Source organism: Amblyomma americanum, chromosome 9, assembly GCF_052857255.1.
Source record: "Amblyomma americanum isolate KBUSLIRL-KWMA chromosome 9, ASM5285725v1, whole genome shotgun sequence".
NCBI lineage: Eukaryota > Metazoa > Arthropoda > Arachnida > Ixodida > Ixodidae > Amblyomma > Amblyomma americanum.
In genome coordinates this window covers 77,102,198-77,112,426 of record NC_135505.1, presented here as the reverse complement: position 1 = coordinate 77,112,426, position 10,229 = coordinate 77,102,198, and the positions used below count along the sequence as shown (strand labels likewise).

The 10,229-nt window shown below is 49.0% G+C and overlaps 1 pseudogene; it reads right to left on the bottom strand.

Annotated features, from left to right (window-relative positions):
• Positions 1-8,496: 8,496 nt before the first annotated feature.
• On the bottom strand, positions 8,497-9,936 carry LOC144104800 (uncharacterized; annotated as a pseudogene).
• Between the last annotated feature and the right edge of the window lie 293 nt (positions 9,937-10,229).

Genomic DNA, 10,229 nt, shown 5'->3' with positions numbered 1-10,229 from the left:
CGCTGGCAGCCTGTACTTTTTTAGCAGACTCGATTTCACTTGGTCGAAATCCTCTGCCTCCTCTCTCTTCAAGCGAGCGACTACGTCGGCCGCCTCGCCGGGTAACAAAGTGAGCGAGCGCTGTGGCCACGTTTCCCGATAGAACCCCTGCTTCTCGCAAGTTCGCTCAAAGTTAACCAGGAACAAACCAATGTCCTCTCCAAGCTTAAACAGCCGCATCAGGTCAGTCATTTTGAACGATACTCGTTCACCTGCACCGTGTGCCTGACTTCCATTACGAGCGCGTTCCATCTCTACCTCGAGACGCTTCATTTCCAAAGCGTGTTGACGGTCGCGCTCTTCTTTCTCTCTATCTTTTTGTTCTTTACGTTCGCGCTCGTCTTTCTCTTTTTGCTCTTTACGTTCGCGCTCGTCTTTCTCTTTTTGCTCCCTCTCCTCAATGGTCTCAAGGCATTCAGACAGCTCGTCATCCTCAGCCTCCAACTCAAGAATAGCCCTTAGCAGTTCTGGTTTTCTGAGTTTGTCTGAGACATCCAGACCCAACTCTCTTGCAAGCTCCAGCAATTTCGGTTTGCGCAACGACTTCAAATCCATGGCTGCTCCGAATGCTGCTTTCTCTACTGCCTACTATTGTCTTGCCGCAAACTAACCCGGCAGCAACGACAACCACAATTACCAGCTCTGTTTCTGACACTAACAAAAGCCTGGCAAAACTCAGAAGAAGAAAGTCCCGCACTCACCAAACCTCGCAGCCAAGAATTCAGCGCAGTCGTTCCGCTGCAGGCAACCAGTCATCACACAGGGCTCGTTGCACTGCTCCCGGATGGTCGTTGTGCTGCTCAGCATACAGTTGACCGCATATCTTCGCTGCTGGCCTCCGTTGTCGCGATGCCACCGCTGGCAACCAGTTGTTGCAAATGGGTCGCAAGCCCCAAGGGTAGCGTTGGCCTGGCGGCCTGGGGCACAGCTGGAAACATCCGAAGGTCCTGGCAAAGGATGAGTCGACTGCCAACAGAACAACTTGTTTATTCTAGCATCGCAAAAGAGCAGCCGGTCAGGGCGACCACGTTACTCGAAGGAAGAAATCGAAGCCTCTCTTTGGCATCCGGGGCAGCTGCCTTTATACCCTCGGAGTAGAGGGCAAGAAGGAACGGCTCGGGATGAGGCGCACGAGACGGCGACGCACGGACATGTTGAGACGTGACGTGACGCGTCCGCCGGGCCGGCGCTGGTCAGACCTCCTCGCCTCCCAGTTGGCGAGCTCCTCTCCCCGGCTGCCGCGCTTTGACAAGCGTAGGCACCAACGTGCACACACACACACGCACAGACGAAGACACGTGGCATTGAAACCTGCCTGGACGCGCTAGGCGGGAGGCGTTGCGGCAGCGCTGAACGGGCCAAAATGACCGCCACTTTGAACGAAGCCCCGGCGTCCGTTGCATCCGCGCCGGCTATACCGCGCGTCGTAGGCTAAACGTAACAACTTGGATGACGTTGTCATCTTTTCTGACACGTTCGAAGAGCACCTGAGACGCCTGCGCGCTGTGTTCGAAGCAATTCGGTCGGCCGGTCTTTCCCTGAAGCCCGAAAAGTGTCACTTCGCTTTCGAAGAGTTGAAGTTTCTGGGCCATATCGTGAGCGCTAAAGGGGTTAGCCCAGACCCCGATAAGACTGCTGCCGCGGCTGCTTTTCCTGTGCCCACCGATAAGCGCAGTGTGCACCGCTTTCTGGGTCTCTGTGCCTATTATCGCCGTTTTGTGCAGAACTTCTCCCAGATCGCTGAGCCCTTCACGTGACTCACGAAAGGTTCCGAACCATTCTTCTGGGGCCTGCAGCAACAGGAAGCCTTTGAAGACCTCCGCACTCGTCTCCAAAGTACGCCCATCTTTGGACACTTCGTCGAGTCAGCCGACACTTAACTACACACAGACGCCAGCAACATCGGCCTCGGTGCGGTCCTTGTGCAGAGGCAGGATGGTCTCGAACGCGTAATCGCATACGCGAGCCGCACATTGTCACGATCTGAGGCGAACTATTCCATCACCGAAAAAGAATGCCTGGCCATTGTGTGGGCAGTAACAAAATTTCGCCCGTACCTATATGGCCGCCCTTTCAGGGTCGTCAGCGACCACCACTCGCTGTGTTGGCTGGCGAACCTCAAAGATCCCTCGGGACGGCTTGCATGCTGGAGCCTTCGACTTCAGGAATTCGATGTCACCATCGTCTATAAGTCTGGTAGGAAGCACAGTGATGCGGACTGTTTTTCTCGTGCTCCTATCGAGAACAACCGAGCTGACCCCGACGACGATTCTGTTTTTCTTAGTGCAACTCCACTTCCATCCTCATTCAACACCAAAGGGACGACAGCGAACTACGGCCCCTCATTGAGTATCTAGAAGGACGCGCTCAGTCTCTCCCTCGAACCTTTTCGCGCGGGCTGTCGTCGTTCTGTTTACTTGACGGCGTCCTGTATAAGAAAAACTACAGTCCAACAGAAGCTGTCTATCTACTCGTCGTGCCTACGGTCCTTCGCGACGAAGTCCTGTAGGCGAGCCATGATGACCCATCTTCTGGTCAGCTGGGTTTTTGTCGAACTTTGGCACGAATACGGCAAAAATACCACAGGCCAAGTGTTGCTGCAGTTGTGAAACGTTACGTAAGAACTTGCCGCGAGTGCCAGCGTCGCAAGACGCCTCCGACTAAGCCAGCCGGCCTACTCCAGCCTATTGATCCACCTCAGGTTCCCTTCCACCAAGTTGGCATGGACATACTCGGCCCATTTCCGGAGTCCTCTCTGGGTAACCGCTACATTGTGGTCGGCACCGACTACCTCAGCCGATACTGTGAGACTAAAGCTCTTCCCCGTGGTACAGCTGACGAAATTGCGAACTTTTTCATTCAAAACATTGTGCTTCGTCAGGGTGCACCCACCATCGTTTTAACTGACAGGGGAACTGCGTTCACCTCGGCCCTTAAGCAGGAGGTTATGCGCCTAAGGGGCACCAGTCACCTCAAAACAACCGCTTACCACCCTCAAATGAACGGCCTCACCGAACGGCTCAACAAGACGATCGTCGACATGATTTCTATGTATTTCGACGCGGACCACCGAAACTGGGATGCCATACTCCCTTACGTCACCTTTGCTTATAATACTGCCGTCCAGGAAACGACACGCTTCACTCCATTTCGTTTAGTACATGGTCGCGAAGCCACAACCATGCTGGATGCAGTGCTGCTTCCAGCTAGCGCTACCCCCTCTGTTATGGGTGCTGCCCAATTTGTTCGTTACGCTGAGGCCGCCCGCCAACTCGTTCGACAGCGCTTCCGGCACCAGCAAGTTAACGACGCTCAGCGATACAACCTCCGCCACCGAAACGTGCGTTACCTGCCCGGCGAACAAGTCTGGGTGTGGAGCCCAATCCGCATGAGGGGACACTCTGAGAAGCTTCTACGCAGATACTTTGGCCCCTACGAGGTGCTCCGCCAGCTCAGTCAAGTTACCCATGAAGTTCTTCCCCAAGGAACAGTTCGCTCTCCTAGACGGCCGACCTCCGAAGTTGTCCACGTCGCTCGGATGAAGCCGTATTACGCCCGCTAGCCCCTCGCCCGTGTCTACACCACACGCCAGACACGTGCGACTACCCTTGTGGTCCTGCCTGCAATTGCTACCACACCGAGTCGGTGTCTTCAAGAAAGGGGGAGCAATGCTACGCTACTAACTACTCTAGTGGCGCCATACAGCGGCTAAAGAGCATTTCCTGGCAGTTGGCAAGCCTTGAGCCATCTCGGGGCTAGATGCTTCGTCTCTTCATCTCTCGTGCGGCCTGCTGCCTTGCGCGTTCCAACATCTTGCGCGTCTAATTAAAGCAAGTTAACCAGCCCTGCTTATGCCAACAGTTTCTCAGTGACAATATATATATGGCCAAGAATTCCCAGAATATTTCCAGGAATACGAAACTCTGCTTCGCCTTCTTGAGATGCTCGCCCACTGACGTATTGTATAATGGAAGGCGCTGACCGCCGTCTGTTGCGCAGGACCGGTTGCGCAGTGGTCAATGGTCGTCCGTTCAGAAAAGTGCCGCCACATTTACATAAGCACGTCTCTATTTCGAGTTTTTGTTAGAAATGCACTAATACCGGGAGTTCTACGAAGGTTATTTTCCCATTTAAACAACTGAAATTTTTTTTTTATTTTCATTTATCTTCTCGACAAAGCGAGGGGTTAGAGCTTAGAGTTGGAAATTTGGTATTCGAAGACCGCTTTTCGGCCTAGCATTGCCAGCGGTGAAGCGCATACTGCTAACGGGCCAACCAGTAGGCTGCATAAACGACATTCAATAGTTAAATTTTTATTTATAAGTGCTAGTCTAGTTATATTTTAAAAGACATGCAGTGCATTATAGGTAATATCCTTATTAGTTGCTGAAATTTTGAAAACGCAGTTACCGTCGGCGCTATGGCGCAACAAATTTGGCTATTTTGATGAGTAATGTGCACATGTGTGGTCGATTTCCCTGCAAGCTTCTCGAAAGCGCGTGCATATGGCGTGATGTAACCAAACTGAAGCCAAACAGAGCCGAGGATAAATGCGTAGCTGAAATTCTAAAACTGATGTGGATATTAGTACAATGAGCTACACGGTCTCTCGAAAAATAACAAGAAGCCTCCACGGTGGCTCAGTGGTTATGGGGCTCGGCTGCTGACCCGACAGACGCGGGTTCGATCCCGGCCACGGCGATCGAATTTCAACGTAGGCGAAATTCTAGAGGCCCCCGTACTGTGCGATGTCAGTGCACGTTAAGGAACCTCAGCTGGTCGAAAATTCCGGAGCCTTTCACTACTGTGTCTCTCATAACTTGAGTCATTTTTTGACGTTAAACCCTCATAATTCTTAAACCATAAAACTTAACGAAAACGTCAGTAATAATAAGAAAGCTAACTACCCAACGTTGGTTAACCAGCCTTCTAGTTAACAAGTCGCAGCTGTATTCTGAAGCGCTACACCGCTTACAATGCTACGCCGAAAAAAGTGATCTTCTGACTAAAACTCGTATTTACCAGAAGTGCAGGACATCTTAGATCGGACACCCATTGCAGTCAAAGAGGCTCAGCACAGCCATTTCTTATCGAGACTGTTATACCTGGCAGGGCTTTTTTCTTGATGGGGCGCTTTCCGTTATTTGTTACATTTATTTTCCCTCAGGCACGAAGTACTACATTGACGGAGTTCTCCTAATTAATTCAGAAGAAAAAAAATGGACGTTATGCTGGCGTAGCGTTTCACGAAAATCAGAGTCGGCTCTGCCAGCAGTCATGCAGCTTTTACGAAAAAAGGATGTAGAAGAACCGAATTTAAGCATGCTGAAAGATATCTATTGCGGCTGCAGAGCAACATAGTCCTCCATATATACAGCAATAAAATCTCAATTACGAAAGGTGTAAGGCATAAAGACACCATCTCTCCAATGCTCTTCACCGGTTCTTTACAGGGCGTATGCAGGCACCCGGATGGGCAACACCTATGAATATAAGTTCAGTTCAGTTCAGTTCAGTTTATTTACCTTAAAGGCCCCCTTGTATCAGGGGTATTACATAAGGGGTGGGATTTTAATGAAATGAGCAAACAAAACAGCGAATATTATTTAGCACTGAAGGTGATCGGTTACATGTTCCTGAAAAGTAGAGGATGAAGCGATGTTGACGATGTCACGGGGTAGGCCGTTCCAGTCCGTTGCTGCTCGAAAGAAAAATGAAACAGAAAAGGTGGCAGTATGCGATGGCGGCCGGGCAACTTGTAGGGGATGACTGGTGTGGTGAGATATGCGTGCGGCAGTTGTGATATACGGTGACCGATTGAGGGAAGAATGAAATAATTTGTGATAAAGGCTAAGACTTGAAATGCGATGACGGAACGAAAGGGGCGGTAGTCCTGATAATGCTTTCAATGAAGAAATGCTGACGTCATATGAGTATGAAGAGTGGATGAATCGAGTGGCACGGTTTTGGACAGCTTCTAATGCATTAATTAAATATGTTTGGTGCGGGCTCCATATAGCAGAGGCATATTCTAATTTTGGTCTGATGAGCGATTTATATGCGAGTAATTTTACGTGTTGAGGGGCAAGGCGGAGATGGCGCTTGAGAAAACCAAGTGTTTTATTCGATGCTGAAATGATGTTGCCAATATGGGTGCGCCAAGATAAATCATAAGACAAGGTGACTCCTAGGTACTTATAAGATGATACTAAATCAATCGAGGTGTCAGAAATGGAATATTGGAAGCGATGCGGGCTATGGCGACGAGAGAGGGATAAGAGTTTCCTTTTATTAGGATTTAGGGACATGAGGCAGTTGTTACACCAATTAAGTGCGCTGTTAAGCTCGGTTTGAAGACTAAGTTGATCACGAGAGTTATTAATAGTGCGGTAAATAACACAGTCGTCAGCAAACATTCGAATACTACACGAAACGTGGTCAGGTAAATCATTAATATATATTAAAAAGAGTAATGGACCGAGTACAGATCCTTGCGGAACGCCCGAAGTAACCGGGAGGCTGTTAGACAGGTGGCCGTTAGCAAACACTGATTGAGAACGATTAGTGAGAAACTGCTCAATCCACTGTAGTATGTTAGGATGTAAGTTCAGCTCTGCAAGTTTTACTAGTAAAAGACGGTGGGGAATTTTATCAAAAGCTTTCGCAAAATCTAGAAATATGGCATCAGTCTAGATTAGTGTGCAAGTCGTGAAGGAACAACGCTAATTTGGCTTCACAAGAGAGGCCCTTACGAAACCCATGTTGTGAAGAATGGAAGAAATCATTTGAGTCTAAGAAATTTATAATTTGAGAGTAGATGACATGTTCCATGATTTTGCAGGGTACGCTAGTTAGTGAAATAGGGCGATAATTCATGGGGGAGTCTCTATTACCTGATTTGTGGACTGGAGCGACCTTCCCCGTTTTCCAGTCATCTGGAATGATCCCTGAAGAGAGCGATTGCGAAAAGATCAAAGATAAGTAGGCTGCACATGTTGATTTCACATTTTTAAGCAGTTTTGTATTAATCATGTCCATACCAGCTGATGATGAGAGTTTCACGTTATCAATTATGGAAGCGATACCATCTGTGAAGAATGTGATAGCTGGCATGATGGCTTCTGTGTTGAGCGATGGTAACTGTGAAGGTATGTCAAATTCACTCGTGAAAACAGATACAAAGGCGTAATTAAATATTTCTGCGCATTCATGGTCAGTAACCGCTTCGTGCAAGTCGTTAGTCAGTGTAATATCATGAGTGTGCTTAGGATTTAAAACCTGCCAGAATTGTCTAGGATTGCTGATTAGTAGCTTCGGTAAGTCAGTGTGATAAAATGAGCGCCTGGCGCTACGAACTGCAAGTAAGTATGATTTCTCAGATGCAAGGTATTTTTCCCAAATGGCTTGATTATCAGTGTGTTTGGCTGTACGAAACAGGCGTTTCTTCTAGTTTTCTAGACGTTTTAGATGCTTAGTAAACCATGGTTTATTGCGGTTATTTTGAAAAGATACCCTGGGGATAAACATATTAGAGAGCATATTTAACTTATTTTTGAATATCAACCAGTTTTCGTGAACAGAGTGAGTGTCGAATGTGGATTGGTACTCTGAAAAAAACATGTTAAGGTCTTCAGTTATTGCATCGTAATTCCCTTTATCGTAAAGATTTATTGTTTTTCTGGATGGGTGCTTCTGAGCTGGGGTAAATGAAAATAGAGCATGTAAGATTTTATGGTCGCTGATTTCTGGATGATAAATAATGGATGATAGGTACTCAGGGCTATTAGTTAGTATTAGGTCAAGGGTGTTAGCGGTTGCATGCGTGGTGCGAGTAGGTTCCGAGACTAACTGTGCGGGGTTAAAATTTAAACGGACATCAATGAAGTTCTTGGCCTCCGTATTGCATGTTAATGAGGAAGTGCCTAAACTCTGCCAATCAATGTCCGGATAATTGAAGTCCCCGAAAAGGAGAATGCACGCATTTGGGTATTTAACAACAAGATGATTTATAGTATCATTCAGATGTCGACAGAAGTTTGGATTTGACAGCGGGGGCCTATAACAAACGCCGAGAAGTACTGTTACAGGGGGAGTGCGAATAATTAGCCATAATGATTCCATATCAGATGCGACGTGTGCAATAGAGCATGATATACCTCGGTGAATTGCAACAAGAACACCGCCCCCCCCCCCGTGAGTTTTTCGATCGTTTCGGTAGACGTTGAATTCGGGTAAGTCAGTTAAAACTTCAGCGTCGGACACGTTACTGTTTAACCAAGTTTCAGTTAGTATAAGTATATTGCTCCTGGATGACGAAATTACATTGGATATGAGTTCACGCTTTGGGAGGAAGCTGCGGATGTTAGTGAATATCACGGAAAACGAGAGAACATTTGAGGGAACATTTGAGGGTGTCGCACGCTGGCGTTTTATTGGTGTAGGGTGAAGGGACGACTGCTACGCGAGTTGCTGGACGGTGTTAGATGAAGTGTCAAAAATATAACGGTTCATGCCGATGTGAAGTGTTTGAAATCGCAAGGAAAATTTGGCAGACCTGGCTTTAGCAAATGCAACAAGTTGTTTTCGCGCGTGACGAACGGCATGCGTGAAGTCCTCTCCAACACTATAAACCGTGTCTTTCAGATTTCGCCCATTTGATAGGAGGAATTCTTTAGTTTTGCTACTTGTGAATTTCACGATTATGGGACAATTTTATCTTGTGAGTGACGACCGAGGCGATGAGCTCTTTCTATTTCGTGAGGTTCCACAGTTATTTGAAGGTTATTACGGCAAACATCAATGATTAGTTTTTCAGATTCTGCCCACGTTTCGCTATCAGTAGTGTCAGGGAAAGCATAGAAGATGAGATTGTTACGGCGTGACCTGTTTTCAGCGTCCTCTATGCGGGTTTCTAGTTCCTGGATTATACGCGCCATATTGCTTGTGTCAGCCTGCATCTTTTCAATGTCGTTTCGAAGGGAGAGTAGTGCTTGGTAGTGTGTTTCCAGGTCGACCATACGATTGCTTAAATCAGTTATGGGTTTATCCGCAGTAGTGAGCTGGGATTTCAGACCTTGTACTTCGGCTATTAGTTGGGTTTGGCCTGCGGTTAGTTTCTGGAGTTCCGCGAGTACTGCACTGCTGTCGTTAGGACCAGGGTTAGTTTCGATATCTCCTGATAACAATAGCAAAGAATGAACAACAGTGACACACTCGGCGGCAATGGCAACACAGCACTGTGGGCTCGGGAACTGCACCAGAATATAATTGCTTGATCTTCTGGCAAATAAGGTATATGATTTACTAACCTGCATCGCAAAGATCAGCGGATTAGATGGCTGCGCTGAGGTGCAGTCACCGAGCCCACAGAACGGTGCCGGTGGCGGGGGTGCTTTTATGTGGGGAGAAGCTGTTGATGTCCGTGATGATGCGGCCGTCCAAGATTCCTTCGGCGCCGGCAGCCACTGTTCCTCTGTTGTGGCGGCAGTCATCCGGGGCGGGCAGCTGACGAGCGGCAAGCGGTAGCGTCCCGGCTCGTCACTGGAGCATGGTGGTGCGCAGTCAAACGACGCACCCGAAAGAAGGCTTGCCAAGGTCGGCAACAGTAGGCTGACGAACAGCTGGTTGATCGTCTGCATCGCAAAGATCAGCGGATTAGATGGCTGCGCAGAGGTGCAGTCACCGAGCCCACAGAACGGTGCCGGTGGCGGGGGTGCATTTATATGGGGGGAAGCTGTTGATGTCCGTGATGATGCGGCCGTCCAAGATTCCTTCGGCGCCGGCAGCCACTGTTCCTCTGTTGTGGCAGCAGTCATCCGGGGCGGGCAGCTGACGAGCGGCAAGCGGTAGCGTCCCGGCTCGTCACTGGAGCATGGTGGTGCGCAGTCAAACGACGCACCCGAAAGAAGGCTTGCCAAGGTCGGCAACAGTAGCCTGACGAACAGCTGGTTGATCGTCTGCATCGCAAAGATCAGCGGATTAGATGGCTGCGCTGAGGTGCAGTCACCGAGCCCACAGAACGGTGCCGGTGGCGGGGGTGCTTTTATATGGGGGGAAGCTGTTGATGTCCGTGATGATGCGGCCGTCCAAGATTCCTTCGGCGCCGGCAGCCACTGTTCCTCTGTTGTGGCAGCAGTCATCCGGGGCGGGCAGCTGACGAGCGGCAAGCGGTAGCGTCCCGGCTCGTCACT